Source organism: Mirounga angustirostris, unplaced genomic scaffold, assembly GCF_029215605.1.
Source record: "Mirounga angustirostris isolate CCGP_5_RB_7025 unplaced genomic scaffold, mMirAng1.0.hap1 SCAF_4, whole genome shotgun sequence".
NCBI lineage: Eukaryota > Metazoa > Chordata > Mammalia > Carnivora > Phocidae > Mirounga > Mirounga angustirostris.
Window position 1 is genome coordinate 63,707,490 of NW_026991712.1, and position 17,056 is coordinate 63,724,545.

Sequence of the window (17,056 nt, forward strand, 5' to 3'; positions counted from 1 at the left end):
GGTTGGTCGTTTCCCATTGCAAAAATGTCCACACTGTGGGATCCGAGCTTGACCTACCTTCCTGAATGGGACTTTAGCAATCAAATGTTCCTTTGTATCAGCTCTTCTGAAATTTGTTATAGTCTTATACAAAAAACGTTGAGGGGCACCTGGCTGGCTTAGTATGCAGAACATGTGACTCTTGATCTCAGGGTCGTGAGTTCAAGCCCCATGTTGGGCATGGAGCCTACTTAAAATAAAAATTAAGAAATACATATATATAAAGAAAATGCTGAAAGGAAAATAGATCATGGAATGATCCTTAAGGATAGTCACCCTTTTAGGAAAATCATTTATCTATGTCCTGGGCATTTTATATCCCAGTGCTTCTCTGTGATACCATTCCCAACTTACCTTTTAATCAAATAAGTTTTTGAGAAGTGACTGTATACTTTCTAGGGGAACTTTTTAAAGGAGATAACTGTAGTTTTGGTGTATAAGCTTAGATATGCTTATTTATTTTTAAAAATGTGGTCTTATTTCTTTATAATTTACATGAACTTTTATATTCCGCACATTCTTATGTACAGATCTATTCATCTTCTCCAAAAACTTGCAAGTTCCTTCAAGGCTGGAGCTATAACTTATTCATCTCTTTTATTCTATCAATGTATTCCTTTGCTTAATGACTTTACTTCATTTGTGAAATGCTGCCACCAAGTGAAGAGGCATTAAATGAAAAAAGAAATCCATTAAATTTACCTTTTTTAATTTTCAAAGAATGAAGTTTTATTTTTATTTTTTTAAAGATTTTATTTATTTATTTGTAAGACAGAAGGCACAAGCAGGGGGAAGTGGCAGGCAGAGGGAGAAGCAGCCTCCCTGCTTAGCAAGGAGCCCAATGTGGGACTCGGCTCGATCCCAGGACCCTGGGATCATGACCTAAGCCAAAGGCAGATGCTTAACTGACTGAGCCACTGAGGTGCCCCCAAAGAATGAAGTTTTAATACCTCATATACTTAATAACTTTTTAATGCATAAATAAGTGTGATTTATTATTATTATTTTTTAAGATTTATGTATTTATTTTAGGGGGGAGGGGCAGAGGAGAGAATCCTCAAGCAGACTTCCCATTGAGCATGGAGCCACATATGGCTTGATCCCATGACCCATGAGATCATGACCTTAGCTGAAATCAAGAGTTGGACACTTAACTGACTGAGCCACCCAGGCACCCCAGGAGTGATTTATTATTAACACAACATTTACCAGTAAATAAGTAAGTGCTATGAAAATGCTTGAAACTATTGACTCATGACTTTTTTAAATTTTCTGTTTATTCATTTATTTATTTTAAAGCCCCACAGCATCCCCAGGGCCAGTTCTATTAGCCCTCTTTATGATGAAGAAAGGAAGGCTCAGAGAAGTGAAGCAACTTGACCATTCAATAAAAATCCATTAAATTTAACAAGGAAATTTATGATGCTTTTATCAATACCAAAGGCAAGATACCCAAACAATCTTCTTAGAAAAATATATGAATTGAATGATGAAAATAATTTCTTGGAATTAATGAATAGTTTAAAGTAAATACAGTTTAGGGGCCCCTGGGTGGCTCAGTCGTTAAGCGTCTGCCTTCGGCTCAGGTCATGATCCCAGAGTCCTGGGATCAAGCCCCACATCAGGCTCCCTGCTCGGCGGGAGGCCTGCTTCTCCCTCTCCCACTCCCCCTGCTTGTGTTCCCTCTCTCGCTGTGTCTCTCTCTGTCAAATAAATAAATAAAATCTTTAAAAAAAAAAATAATAAAGTAAATACAGTTTATACTTAAAATGTAATAAAAGACTATAGTGGATGGTAGGTTATAAAGGAGGGGTGTAGGAAACATATTCTTTGGAAGGTTTGTTCTTTCTTCCTCATTCTCTTTGCCAATTTTTCAACCATTCTTAGGTGCATTGTTGTCTAACACTCAAATCTACACTCAAAGTTATAGCACAGAAACATACCTTTAGGGCAAAATAAAGACTAAATAACCATGAGAATACTCCAGAACACTTCAGAATAGCCCATGTAAATAATTAGCTGAAGATGCTGCATTTTCATCTCTTTCGCTTGTCCTGTGTACACAGAGGAAAACGTTTTGGGTGCATCTTTCACAGTGTGCAATTTAAATTTGTTCCACATGATGTACTCTGTCTAAAAACTTGTCTTGAATGAATTGGTAAGCATGTCTTTGCCTGAAATCATAATGTTGAAATACCACTTCTTATAGCATGCTTATTAAGTGTGCTTTATGGTGAAAATCTTGCTATTCTGGGCAGGGGGGAAGGTCATTGTCTGAAAAGTAGTATAACTTTTTGAGATATATTATGTCTAAAAGTCACTAACTAGGGGTGCCTGGGTGGCTCAGGGGGTTAAGCATCTGACTCTTGATCTCAGCTTGGGTCTTGATCTCAGGATTGTGAGTTTGGGCCCTGTATTGGGCTCCATGCTCGAAGTGGCGCCTACTTAAAAAAAAAGTCACTAAGCACAGATAAGTTGAGATATAGGTACATGGTAGCATCAATGAATGGATGAGTCAATGACAAAACACTCTTCCCATAACAGCCTTATTAGAAGATCATGTAAATGGGAAGCCTGGGTGACTGAGTTATTAAGTGTCTGCCTTCAGCTCAGGTCCTGATCCCAGAATTCTGGGATCGAGCCCCGCATCCCGCATCGGGCTCCCTGCTCGGCAGAGAGCCTGCTTCTCCCTCTCCCACTCCCCCTGCTTGTGTTCCCTCTCTCACTGTCTCTCTCTCTCTCTGTCAAATAAATAAATAAAATCTCTAAAAACAAAACAAAACCAGATCATGTAAAGCAATGGTCAAATTGGTCAGTTGCTTCTGATGGAAAAGTTGTTTTGATTGCATTATCAAATGTATACTCTTAATATCACTGTATACTCTTAATATCCTGATTTGCAGATAAGCAGATACAGTATTGGTCCCATTATAGAGTGAGCAGGCCCATTCAGGTATCTGAGGTGTTTTTCACTTCTTAGAATATGGTGGGGCCCTCATTCTGGTTTTCAACAATTTTGCAGCAGAAACTAGAGCAACATGAACACAAATTCATATACACTTTGGAGAGTGAGGAGGCTCCTGAACCTGCGGGGGTAACACAGTGAAGAAACGGTCTTGAAAATCAAAAGACCCAGGTAATTTAGCACTACAAAACACCCTGGCCACTTGAAAGTGCATGAGAAAGACACCAGTATCCTCACTCCCACTTATTTTATGTATTTCTTCCAAGAATCCCCATTTTTTGTACTCATCTTTCTTTATCCATCCTTCGTTTATGCTCACCATAGCTGTTTTCTTTCTAAGACTAAAGTCACTGTGCTCTGAATTTATCCTCACCCAATTTCTGACATAATAAATACTTTATCCTTAAGTTACTTAAATATCCTTTATGTTTAACATATATCTTCCCCTCCCTCTCTTTCCCTCAGCCCTTATCATGTCCCCTTCAAAGTCTATAACAGGAGCACAAACTTGAGAGAAAATCTGGGATTGTCATGGGCCTATATTTGTTTCTGTGTGCATATTTTTATCTTTAGTATACCACTTTATATTATGAAGCTTTTGTATGATTATACAGACTTGAGCTTACAAATAATTTTTTACTTCCAGCAAAAATTTTATTGCAAATCCCAGATAAGGGTGTGTTGGCATTAAGAAGCACAATTCTGGAAATTTTTTTAGTGTGTTGGTCAGTTGCCATGTAAAAGGATAAAAAGTTAGTTATTGGCTATTTACTATTTGTTTTCACTTCTGTCATCTTCCTTACCCTCCAAAAAGGTTAAGATTACAAAACAAATTAGAATTGAAATAAGTTCAAGGATTTAAGATTTCCCTGAAGAAAGGTGTTATACAGTTATGAAGTTTTAGTTCTAATTCAAGTGGTCATCAAAGCAGAAATAAAGTAATTATTTAAAAGTATTAATAGATCCTATTACTAACTTCATACAGGAAAAAAGAAAGAAAGAAAAGTTGACTAAAGACTTGCCTTTGTGAGAGCTATTATGTTTTTTTATTATTATGTTATGTTAATCACCATACATTACATCATTAGTTTTTGATGTAATGTTCCATGATTCATTGTTTGCGTATGACACCCAGTACTCCATGCTGTATGTGCCTTCTTTAATACCCATCACCAGGCTAACCCATCCCCCCACCCCCCTCCCCTCTAGAACCTTCAGTTTGTTTCTCAGAGTCCATAGTCTCTCATGGTTCATCTCCCCCTCCGATTTCCCCCCCTTCATTCTTCCAGAGCTACTGTTTTTTGATATTGACAGACTATAAGATTCGGTAACTAAGAAAAGCATATATAAAAATTTTTAAGGAAAATTTTTAAAATTCCTATAGAAAAACTCACATGAAGTTAATGGAAAACTCCACCAACGCAAATATCCTTTGATGTGGGTTGTCTTAATCAGCTGTCAATAACAACAAGGCTTAGGTGAACCTTCTGTACCTTTTCAGAGAATTCTCTTCTAGGAACAGGAAACCTACTGAACAAAGGGTGAAATACTTATTTCTTCTCATGGTTCTTATGAAACATTGCTGTTTATTTTTTCAAAGTTTTTTTTTAAATTAATTTATTTGACAGAGAGAGATAGCAAAAGAAGGAACACAAGCAGGGAGAGTGGGAGAGGGAGAAGCAGGCTTCCCGCGGAGCAGGGAGCCCAATGCGGGGCTTGATCCCAGGACCCCGGGATCATGACCAGAATCAAAGGCTGGCGCTTAACAACTGAGCCACCCAGGCACACCGAAACATTGCTGTTTCTACTCTAAATTATCTTCCTGGGAATAAATATCAATTTCCAGTAGCCTTAAACTAATATTTAAACTCATCTTCCAAATTTGGCTTGTCTATATGGTATTGGAAATTGGGGAATGAGGCCATGTATTTATTTATTTACTGCCATTTTAATCATTTTTAAGTGTATGATTTAAGAGTGTTAGTTACATACACAATATTATGCAACTTTCACCACCATCTATTTCTAAAACCTTTTCATCACCCCAATAATGTAACCCCAATAAAGATTATATAATCAGGTAATAACTCCCCATTCTCCTGTCCTCCCAGCTCCTGGTAAACTCTAGCCCACTTTTTGTATATGAATTTGCTTATTCTAGATATTTCATGTTAAGTGGAGTCATGCAATAATTGTCCTTTTGCATCTGCTTTATGTCACTAAGCATAATACTTTTAAGGTTCATCCATGCTGTAGCGTGTATCAGAACTTCATTCCTTTTTATGGCTTAATAATATTTCATCATATGTATGTACTGTAGTTCGTTTATCCATTCATCTGTTGATAGACACTTGGGTAGTTTCCACCTCTCAGTTATCGTTAATAATGTTCCAGTGAACATTGGCATACAGATATCTGTTTGAGCCCCTGTTTTCAATGATGTGAGGTATATACATAGGAGTGTAACCCTGGGTCTTATGATAATTCTATATCTAGCTTTTTGAGAAACTGTCAAACTCTTTTTCACAGAAGCTGCACCATTTACATTCTCACCAGCAATGGATGAGGGTTTCAATTTCCCCAACACTTGTTATTTTTCCATTTTCTTGAAGTTATAGTAGTATATCCTAGTAGGTGTGAGGTGGTATCTCACTATGGTTTTGATTTGCATTTCCGTAATGATTAGTGATGTTAAGTATCTGTTCATGTGTTTATTACCCATTTATAAATATTCTTTGGAGAAATGTCTGTTCAAGTCTTTGCCCATTTTTTTTTAATTTGTTGTTTGTCTTTTTCTTGAGTTTTGAGAGTTCTTTATTTATTCCAGATATTAAACACTTACCAGATAAATGATTTATAAATATTTTCTCCCATTCTGTAGGTTATCTTTTCACCTTTTTTGATAATGTCTTTCGATGCACAAATTTTTTAATTTCAATGAAGTCCAATTTATCTATTTTTTTTTCTCTTACTGTTCTCTTAGTGCTTTTGGTGTCACATCTAAGAATCCATTGCCAAAATCTAAGGTCATGAAGATTTACCACTGTGTTTTCTTCTAAGACTTTCATGGTTTTAGCCCTTATATTTATATTGTTGAATTAATTTTTGCATATGGTATGAGTTACCTGTTTATTTTTGAAGATTATATTTTGACATAGGCAAGGTGACATGTGGATTATTATAGGGACTCCCCAAAGACACACAAAGTCATCTGTTCATTGAGCTACCAATTATTGCTCTAAATTGGGAAGAGCAATAAAGAGAAGAAAGTTAGCAATAATTCTGGCTATTTAGTGCAGATGACTAGATTCAGATGTAAAAGAAAAAAAAATGGAAGTTTCAGTTAGGTAAAGCTTACATTCCCTGTCATCTGCAACACATGATTTCCCCGTACTTGATAAAATGCTTCTAGCTTAATAGAGGAAAGAAATTAAAGAGGAGATTTTAGATCAGGGAGGGTCTCAGAAAAAGGAAATCTATGCTTAACTGCAGGCTAATTCCTAGCAAGAGAGAGAGAGAATTCTATATTTTGGGGATCTGAAATCAGATGTATTTATTTATTTATTTGAGAGAGAGAGAGGAAGAGAGGGAAAAAGAGAGAGTAGGGGAAGGGAGAGAGGAAGAAAGAATCCTGATGCAGACGAGTATTATGCTTCCTACCTCACTACCCATGGTGTCTACAAAACCCACTGAAAGTTTCATGCATTCTCATGATGAAAAATAGTAGAAAAGATGACTATATAAGGTACCATATGTACAGACATATGGGCCAGAGAGGAACTTCAGAAATATTTGCTGGGTCTCCCTTCCACAGGGCCTGGGTTACTGCTGAACTTCTTACATGAAACATTGCAAATCACTCTAAAAATGTAGAGTTTCTATTACAATGAATGAATTTAAAATCAAGCTCAAAACATATTCAATTATGTCTAATAAAATTTTACACATTCAACAGAGAGCTATCACATTTTGCAGGAATAGAGAAGACACAGGTGAAGTTTCCATTCACCCTGCTTCACCTCGTGGCTGGAAGTTTCTTACCAAATTTCACCATTCCCTAATTCGGAGGATTAGCCCAATTTGAATTATTCTACAGCAGCCGGCAAGCAAATACAGTTGAATGCATTCACAGGGGGTTATATCATGATATTTTAAAAAAACACCAATATTTTCATATGATGTTTTTACAAAGCTATAAAACAAAATTGTCATTTGAGATACTGTTGTATGCAAATAAATTCTCTAATCTTCTGTATCTCCAGTGCAATTTGACACACAGATGCAGGCAAGAGGGAAAAGACTGGAGAATAACAACAATTTGGCAATAGTTAGAAGCTTTCTCCTCACATCACAGCTTTATAGATGTCCAGATGAAAGGATGGGACCTGATCTCTGCTCTGACTTCAAAGGGGTCCAGATATTAAATCTCTAACAGTCTCAGGCCTTTAACAGAAGGCTCATGAAAACAGGGGAAACTCATGTGAATCCCAGGGAAAGAAAAGGTGATTTTCTCCACAGAAACACAAATCATTCTGATGGTTCCTAACAAGTCCAGTATGAAGGGCAATATGTTGAGATAATGTAGAAAATGCACCATTTTTTTTTAAAAAAGATGTATTTATTTATTTGAGAGAGAGAGAGGAAGAGAGGGAAAGAGAGAGAGAGTAGGGGAAGAGAGAGAGGAAGAAAGAATCCTGACGCAGACACCCCGCTGAGCCTAACACCGGGCTTGATCCCATGACCCCGAGATCATGACCTGAGCGGAAATCAAGAGTTAGCCACTTAAATGAGTCACCCAGGTGTCCCAAAAATGCTGCAACATATTGAAGTGGAGAACAGAATATGGAGTTGAGCATTCCCTTTGGAAGAAATTTGAGGGAAAAGTCAGAGGTGAAATCAGTCCTGCTTGTAGAAAGTAGTTATAATTTCAAATTCAAAGATTCAATTGACTGGTCTTAAATCATTGTTGTCTTTTTAAAAAAGTATTGGTACAGAACATTATATAACTTTATAATTAGCACTATTTTTCAGCAGTCAAGAGACAGGCAAAAAAGGTAAAAACAGTCCCCACTGGTGGGCTCTAACTTGCAAAACTCTCAAGCACTTCCCTATTAAATAGCCATGATTGAGAAGGTAGATGCATTCAGTTCTGTAAGTGTGCACAGAGTGTGTACTGTGAGCTGGGCACTGATCTGTCTCTTTGAGAGGAGAGGGACCCACATATTCATAAAATGCAACCCACCCATAAGAAAATTCTATCATGAGAGATAACACAAGTATCTCATGGTAATGTAACAAATATGAATGCAAGTGAATATGATCAGTAATAGACTAAAAAGTCCTTTGTAAGGAAAACACAGAGAAATACTCAGCTTGGGAAGGGGCTGCAAAGGCTTCACTAAGTTGGAACTAATCTTGAAGGATGAATAAGACAATAAGAGATGAAGACTGTAGGAAGAGAAAGCAAGCACATTTTGGGCACACACCTCTGTAAGCAAAAGAGTGGTCTGAGAAACCAAGGATGCATTTGAGAGACCACTATCCTGATAAATATAACCAGAGTTAGAATAAAAAATTAAAATAAAACTGCTGAAATACTAAGTACACAGTATAAATACTATTTTATTGTAATTTCCTCCAACATTCTTGGAACTCCCAGAGTTTTATTGTTATAAATGAACCCAATATTCATAATTTCAGATTACAGTATGCTCATCTCAAACTGCTCTAAGAATCTCCACGCTTTCAAAAAATAGCATTGGTAATTTCTAAGGCACATTAGTTAGGCCATCTTACAAGAGGTCAAAGCTCTTGGTATTAGGCCATCTTACAAGAGGCCAAAGTTGAACATGCTAGAAATTTATTAGGGCTAATGCCCCTAGGAGAAAATGGGGAGGGAACTGGGGGAGAGTAGGAGAGCTATTAGACTGTGGTGCAAGTCTGACCCCAAGTGAAGAACAGAAACAAGGAAAAGAGGTCGTATAGAAGTTTACTAGTAAGGGGAGTTCCACAAGGCTGCTGGACATTCTGAACCAAAGTCACCCATCAGAACAGTCGCACGTGTCCCAGGAATGGACCTGCTATAGTATTCCTGCCACACTCAGTGACCAAGAGCAACACCTAAGAAGCATGAGCTTTGTGCAAACGTGGTAATGGATTTCAAAGCAAGGTTGCTGGGGCTTTAGGTCAGTGCTGTTTCCTGCCATGGGAGATATGAGACACGAATTTTCATGGTGGTCACACCAATGAGTCTGCTCTCTTGGGAACACCTTCCAAGACATAGAATCAGTATAGCACATTTATTGGTACATCATTTAGCATTACAAGTATGTCTGTTTAAATGAGAAGGAAATAGGGAAATGAGTGCTTTCCTACCTCAAAAAGATAAAGGAACTTATTACTCAGAGAATCTTTGCACCTACTGGGCTCCTTTGACAGCCGTTTGATGGTTTTTAGTTCAAAGGAAGCAGTCACTTCCTCCTCAGTAAATGGTAAAGAGGGAGACAAAGATTTGCTATTGTACTAATATAGAGAAGTAGCACTCCATTCCTTCTTTTTTTGTTGTTTTTTTCCTGAAGTGAGCTTTTCTTCTTCATGGCAAATGACTGCTCTGCTGAAGCTGTTTGTCACCAGGGTGGGGACAGAAGGGTGGAATAACCATGTCTGTGATATTCTCAGCATCTTTCCATTACAGTCTAGTTCTTCACATCTGTTTCCTACAGAAAAGTCTTTCCACAATATGGTATCATCTACTTCATGAGTTAGGATGAGTAAGGAGTTAGCAAGGAGTGGCATCCTCTTATGGCATTACAAGTTGCCACAATGATATCCTTTTTGTCTTGATATGAAAATCCCACCCCCTCATGGTATAAGTTGATATCATCATGGCCACTGAACACTTCCTGAATGTTTATTGTAAGTTTACGAAAGGCAGTACAAAGAGGACTCAGACTCTTGATCTCAAGGGGCTTACTGTTTGGGGGCAAAAGCACATATATAAAAATCCAGTTGGTATAGACTGTTGGATCTGGATTTGATTTTATTCCACTTATAAGCTACAAAGTTAGCCTATAACAGTTTCCTTGGTGCTTAGCAGAAGACACAAGCTCTTGGGTCAGAAACAAAGGACTTTATTATTCACAGCACAGCAAACATCAGTGGAGCTTGGGGAGTCCATTGCTTTTCTAGCAAGAAGCAAGCTAATATGCTCTATGCCCAAATATTACCTCATCTCACAGGTTACCAGCTGCATAAACAAACATCAGAAATGGCCTGGGTAACAGGGCCTTGTAATCTTAGCTCACCCAGCAAGACATGTAGGAACTCAAGAAGCTCAAATAAGACTATTTTTCAAAAGAAGTTAAATGATCAATATAGGTCATAGCACACTGAAATTTGGAGATCAGAAGTAACACGACACACATGACCTAAGGTGGGGAATTGATACTGACATGGGCTATAAAAATAAAAGGAAAAAAAATGATTGCTGGGTATAGTAACATACTTATTACCAGCTTAACTCTATAGGCAGCAGTGGGTTGCTTACAAGGAAAAACAAAGCAGGAAGAGGAGGAGGTAGAGAAATGGGTCTTCGGGAGTTTTAATACTTAATAACAATGACAAGATTGGGTTAACTACATTGAGACATACAATGTAAAACTATCAATCTGAACAATTGTCCTCAGTGATTTGAAGGAAGGGATGCAGGAATCTGATTATAATCAAGTCAGTGGAAGTGTTATCTCCATCCAGACATTTCTACATATTTTCTATTAAATAGCTATCCTAAGCAACAATAGGGGGAAAAAATGCCAGTGTTTTAAGTTTTAAGTTTCAGATAGTTGCATAGCAGTTGATGGGAGTATGGGGATTTAAAACCCTTTATGCTCCCATCAGATAAAAATCTGTGACATGTAAGTCATTATTATTCATCAGCATGAGGCCAAGTAAATTAATGGCAGGCCAATTCCTGCTCCACACCCATGTTTGCTTGGGCCAATTCCCTCAGTGAGTTCCAGAGCCACACAAGAGGTTGTAGCCAATAATGACCTTTTGTACCAGAAGCTCAACTGATTCTAGCAGGAAATGGGGTTTCCTCCACTTGGTTCCAGAGGACACTGTACATGACCTTGAAGTATTTTGTGATCCTGTTGTGAGGCCAACAGCAATGAAGCAGCAAATTTCCCAGAACAAATGTAGCTGACATCAGGCAGACACAAGACTGACAGTTAGGAAGCAGATCAGGACTCCTTGCTTTGGAGAGATGGAGCCCTGATTACAGCCACTGACTCTCTAAATTGTATCAATTTATGGAAAACAGTACATTAAAAAGTAGAAATCATTGGCTAGCACTAAAACACTGTTTAATGTGGAAAAGTGGCCCAAATAAACACTTGAAAATCAAAGCTTTTTTTCCAAAAGTACTGTTGACCAACTTTCTTGTTCATAGCATATATGCTGAGTCTTTGATTATGAAAAAAACTCTCCTTTCTTTGTCTCTGTCTCTATCTTTGTGCGTGTGCATGTGTGCGTGTGTGTGTGTGTGTGTGTGTGTCTGCCTCCTTCAGGAATTCCAGAATCCATTTGCACATTTTATATGAAAATCTCATTTTAGGAGAAAAAAGAATAAGTTTTCATCTACATAGGAAGAACTGAACTTTGAGAAATCTCTGTGTCACTTAATTTGAGGAGCTCTTGCTTACTCCCTAAAATTGCCTCTTCTCTCTTCATATTTTTCTCTAATTATCCATTTCCTAGTTTACAGCTTGCCCTAACCTAAACACCCAAACAACCCTTCCTTCCATGATTTGCATGTATATATTTTTAAAGATTGTATTTATTTATTTGACAGAGAGAGAGGGGGAGAGAGCACAAGCAGGGAGAGCAGCAGGCAGAGGGAGAGGGAGAAGCAGGCTCCCTGCTGAGCAGAGAGCCTGATGTGGGGCCTGATCCCAAGACCCTGGGATCATGACCTGAGGCCTAAGGCAGAGGCTCAACTGATTGGGTCACCCAGGCACCCTGATTTGCATGTGTATTTAACAAAATGTTGTGACTACCTCTGCCATATTTGCATTTTAAGAGAGAGGAAATTTGTATTTTAAAAAAGAAACTGGTCTATTACAAGGGATATCATTTAGCAGGAGAACAAATCTCCAACTTCTAAAGCTACAAAGCATTTAACAAAACATTTAATCTGCTTCTGCATATGGCTATTTCTGGTTCACTTCACCAAACAGAGGATTTCTATGCCCAAACTCAGACTGCATTATTGACTGTAGTCCTATTTATGGACAATGCTAAATATCCACTGCAAAACTTTCCAGTTCTAGCAGTCAACCAGATGTTTTGTCTGATACGAAGGATCCAGATACTATTTGAGAACACATAGATGTTTAATTGAGTTTTTCATTTGTCATCTGGCAATTTGTCATTTGGCATTAAACACACAGTCTTTAGAAATCACAGGAGGAAATCATTCTCCAGGCATTTCATGTAACCTTCCTTACAATGTTGTCTTCTGTTCTAAAAGAAAGTTCCACTGTCCACTGAAAGTGGCAGCATCATGGAAATCTGTCATAATAGAAAACTTGGATATTTAGGAGGCTCTTTGATCTTTGGGCAAGCCAGTGCTTGCCTTTGGGATAGGCTAGCTGTGGTAATCCTGAATGCTCCAAATCTCAGTGGCTTAAACAACAAAGGTTTATCTTTCATTTATGTTAACATGTCCAACATGGGCCTGGGGTGGTGTTAGGTGGGGGCAGTAGGAGGGATGAAGGGTCTCACTCAGGGACCTGAGTTAAAGGAGTCTTATGTCAGCCTATATTCCTACATTTGCCTCACAAGGAAGAGTGGAGCTGGTGGGTCTCTTACTGGCATTTTGTAAAATCTGAATCAGAAACTATCCTCAGCATTGGCCAGAACTAGTGCCAGGGACACACCTAACTATCAGCAGTCAAGAAATAACAGTCCCCTGAGTGTGCTTCAGAAGGAGAATGGAACCAGAACATTGGTAGTATCTGTCATATCCATTAAGTTTCAAAGGAAAAATTCACCAAAACTGAATTTCCATGAAGCTGGATTTCTTCCCAAGGTAATATCTAACATTCTTTGGTTTTCTCAGACAAAATTCCAGGTAATAATTTATTAATTCATTGTTACACAGATAAGACCACTGAAAGCATGTTTTATTTATAATTTCATTTTTTTATTTTTAAAAAAAATTTTCCTGAATATTGATTTTGTATCCTGCAACTTTATTAAATTTATTCATTAGTTTTATTTATTTATTTATTTATTTTTATATAAATTTTGTTAGTTAACATGCAGTGCAATATTGGTTTCTGGAGTAGAATTCAGTGATTCATCACTCATATAGAACACCCAGTGCTCATCACAACAAATGTCCTCTTTAATACCCATCACCCATTTATCCCATCTTCCACCCACTTCCCACCATCAACCCTCAGTTTGTTTTCTGTCATTTAGAGTCACTTATGGCTTGTTTCCCTCTCTCCATTTTTTCTTTTCCCCCTTCCCATATGTTCATGTTTTCTTTCTTAAATTCCACATATGTGTGAGATCATATGGTATTTGTCTTTCTCTAACTGACTTATTTCACTTAGCTTAATACACTCTAGCTCCATCCACATCATTGCAAATGGCAAGATTTCATTCTTTTTGATGGCTGAGTAATATTCCATTGTATATATATATATGTCACATCTTCTTTATCCACTCATCAGTTGATGGACATTTGGACTCTCTCCATGGCTTGGCTATTGTTGATAATGCTGCTATAAACATTGGGGTGCATGTACCCCTTTGAATCTGTATTCACAATTTTAACATTTATTCTCTCAGGGACCTTCACCTTACTCCCTACCCCATCAAAACCAAAAAGAAGCAACCAAAAGAGAAAGAACACATGTTAAAACTTTAATTCCTCATTTAAGCATGCAAAGGGTCTAAATGTAAATTCAAATAATGGAAAAACAAATCTACTTGCCTCCTGGCAAAAACATTACTCTTTAATGAGAACATGCTCTATGCTTCAAAATCTCATCACCAGGGATAATAACTGTTCAATGTGGTATATAATCAACTTTCCTATGAATAGGCAAATATGCATTTGTTTTTATAAAATAGGGATTATATCCTATACTTTCATATCCCACTTTTTTTTTATTCTTTAAAGATTTTATTTATTTGAGAGGGTTAGAGAGAGAGAGAGCAAGAGCACAAGAGCAGGGGAGAGAGAAGCAGACTTCCTCATGAGCAGAGAGCCCAATGCAGGACTCGATCCCAGGACCCTGGGATCATGACCTGAGCTGATGGCAGACGCTTAACCGACTGAGCCACCCAGGCACCCCTTATGTCCCATTTTTAAATATCCAGTGAATTGTAATCATTTTACATTATTTGAAACAAGTTCAGTAGCTTCATAGTTCAAATCAAAAGAACATAATTTATTTCACCATTTAGGTTGTCATTTAGGTTGGGCATTAGTTTGGGCATTTAGGTCGCTTATCATGTAAATTTATATTTATTTATGTTCTCATTTGATGAATGTTTCTTTGCCTCCCCAGATTGTGATGTCTTGTGTTTGTTTTTGGTCACCATCATATTCTCATTTGTAGCAGTACATGAAATGTAAGTAGGTAGGCTCTCTCATCTGTCAAATGAATAAGTGAACCTGTTCTTCAGTCCTTGGCTCAAATCAGCCTCATCCACAATACATTTCTCATCCTCACCTCAGCCGGACATGGACTCTCCCTTTTCTAAAAATTCCATGTAGTTCTTTTTTTATAGGTTTCTTTTAGGAAAAAAATACTATTCATTGAGCCAGGCACTCTGCTAGACATATTTGAGAGAAAAGTCCATGTCAAAAGGGTTCCTGCTTGGTCTAGAGGACATGTGAAAAGAAAACATACTACAACATTTTCAATCAAGGACCCTTCTAGGACTGTTCAGTGACTTCACCAAGCAGTCCTACTCTTGAAAAAACTCAAAAGCCCCACACTAAATGAGATGTCTGTGCCCTACACCTGGGAAATGTCCGAGAGGACAGAAGCCTAGAGCACACCAAAGCTCAGGGGATCTACTGTAGTGGCTGAACCCTGGGCAGGGAATGTAAGCCAGCAGCTCAGAGTGGGTACACTGAAGTGACATCTAAACTACTCTGATTATTAAAGTGAGCCTTAATGGAACTTTGTGACATCTGCAAAGGGGGTGGGGAATGCAAATGAGAAAGCCCTGAATGATATCCTTAGCCTATTTAGAAAAGGAAGAGAAAGTAGTATTCTGAGTCTCTCTTGTTAACATACTGTACTTATTCTTAGAAGTACATGCCCCAAATAAAAACATTATTGCTGTCCCCTCAAATTACAAGCCAGAAATACATGTGTGAATTATCGCACTCTTAAGTGCACAGTCTCTATTTTCTTCCCCTTTAAGTGACACTTATAAAACTAATGAATGTCCCAGATCTTTCACATCACATTTTAGAGACACAAAAACTGCATTGCTTCAACACTGAGGTACTTGAAAATAATGCAAGACATTTCTTTACACCATAAATGCTGAGTAGCTGTTTTTTTGTGTCTTAATACACATGTCTAAGCAACTGAGGAAATATCTAATTAATCTTTACTAACAATTCCAGGAAAATGTTACTTTACTTCTCAAGGATAACTCAATATATATGAGGGATTTTAGGGGACAAGGGAGGAAAGGATGGTAGCTGAAGGTTTCAACATTCATCCAGATTTCATTTTCAAGACAATGCAACTTTCAAAAGTTAAGCCTTTATCTGGTAGATTTCTATATGGATGAAAAATGATGCTAAGTGTATAAGCCAGACATAGCTGACACCTACCACAATGGCCATGAAGTAGACATAACATGCTTAATATAAAATTTTGTTCTCTATACATTTTCCTGTGTGAATGTTCTCACTCTATCACTGCTGCACTGTCCTAACCTCATCTCCTACAAGGCACAGAGGCCATGGTCAATCATGAGAAAAAGGCAAACACAAGAACTACTCCCCTCAGTATATCCCACATGCCTCCATCTCTGCCTACCATTTCCTCCTCTTATATATTAATCCTCCCCATCCTTACAGATGCACTATAAAGGCTACCTCTACAAACAGTGGAAGAACACAAGCTGAATGCACTATCCTATGTGATCTGTAAAGACCTTTTTAAAGATAGGGTTTTACAAGTCTATAAGCATAATAAAAAATATGAATAGCCTATTGAAATTAACACTTGGGAGATACCTACTGACATTAGGAGACTAAATGGGGCAATCATTTCATGCGGGTGATACAAGACTAAAGGCTCTGTGGAATCAAGACAAACTTATTACTTTTTTTCCCTTTGATGTCCAAAAGTAGCCCAAATCCTCTCTAAGAGGATTGCCAATTACCCTGATGTCTCCAATATAGATGAGAGATAACTCTTACATAGCTTTCATTTAAAAATTGTAGCTACCTTCTTTTGACTCTGAAAACTAGAGTTTTGGAAAGGCACAATTTTCTCAAGTGTCTACGGACCAAAATAGATCAAATTATTTCCCAATCAACCTTTCCTATCCCTATCAAGAATTCTTACTTTCTCCCAACTAATAGGTTAGCTATAAAAACTAATAGGTTAGCTATAAAAACAGCTGTTAACTTTAATATCCATGTGAGTCACTGTATTGCTTAAAGAGGTCAGAAAAATGCAAAGAAGTGAGAGAAGACAGGAGGAAATGCTTCTTGGCCATAGCAGAAAGCTGGCACTTTGGAGAGCTGAAGGACCTAATACACAGCACACAGCCGATGAGCAGTGGGTTAAGTCGAAAGTCAGTTAGCTAGACAACTTTCATTCTGCATTTTTGGGTCTTCCCATCATTAATGTATCTGCAGCTGGCTCCCTTCAGCCTGTTTCTAGCTTGAGTGATCTCAGGAGAGTCAGCATGTCTTCAGGGAGAATGGGGTCTATTAGACTAGCCAGGTAGCATCCATGTGCTGACATGGCATTTCCCAGCGTGTACTCTGAGAACCAG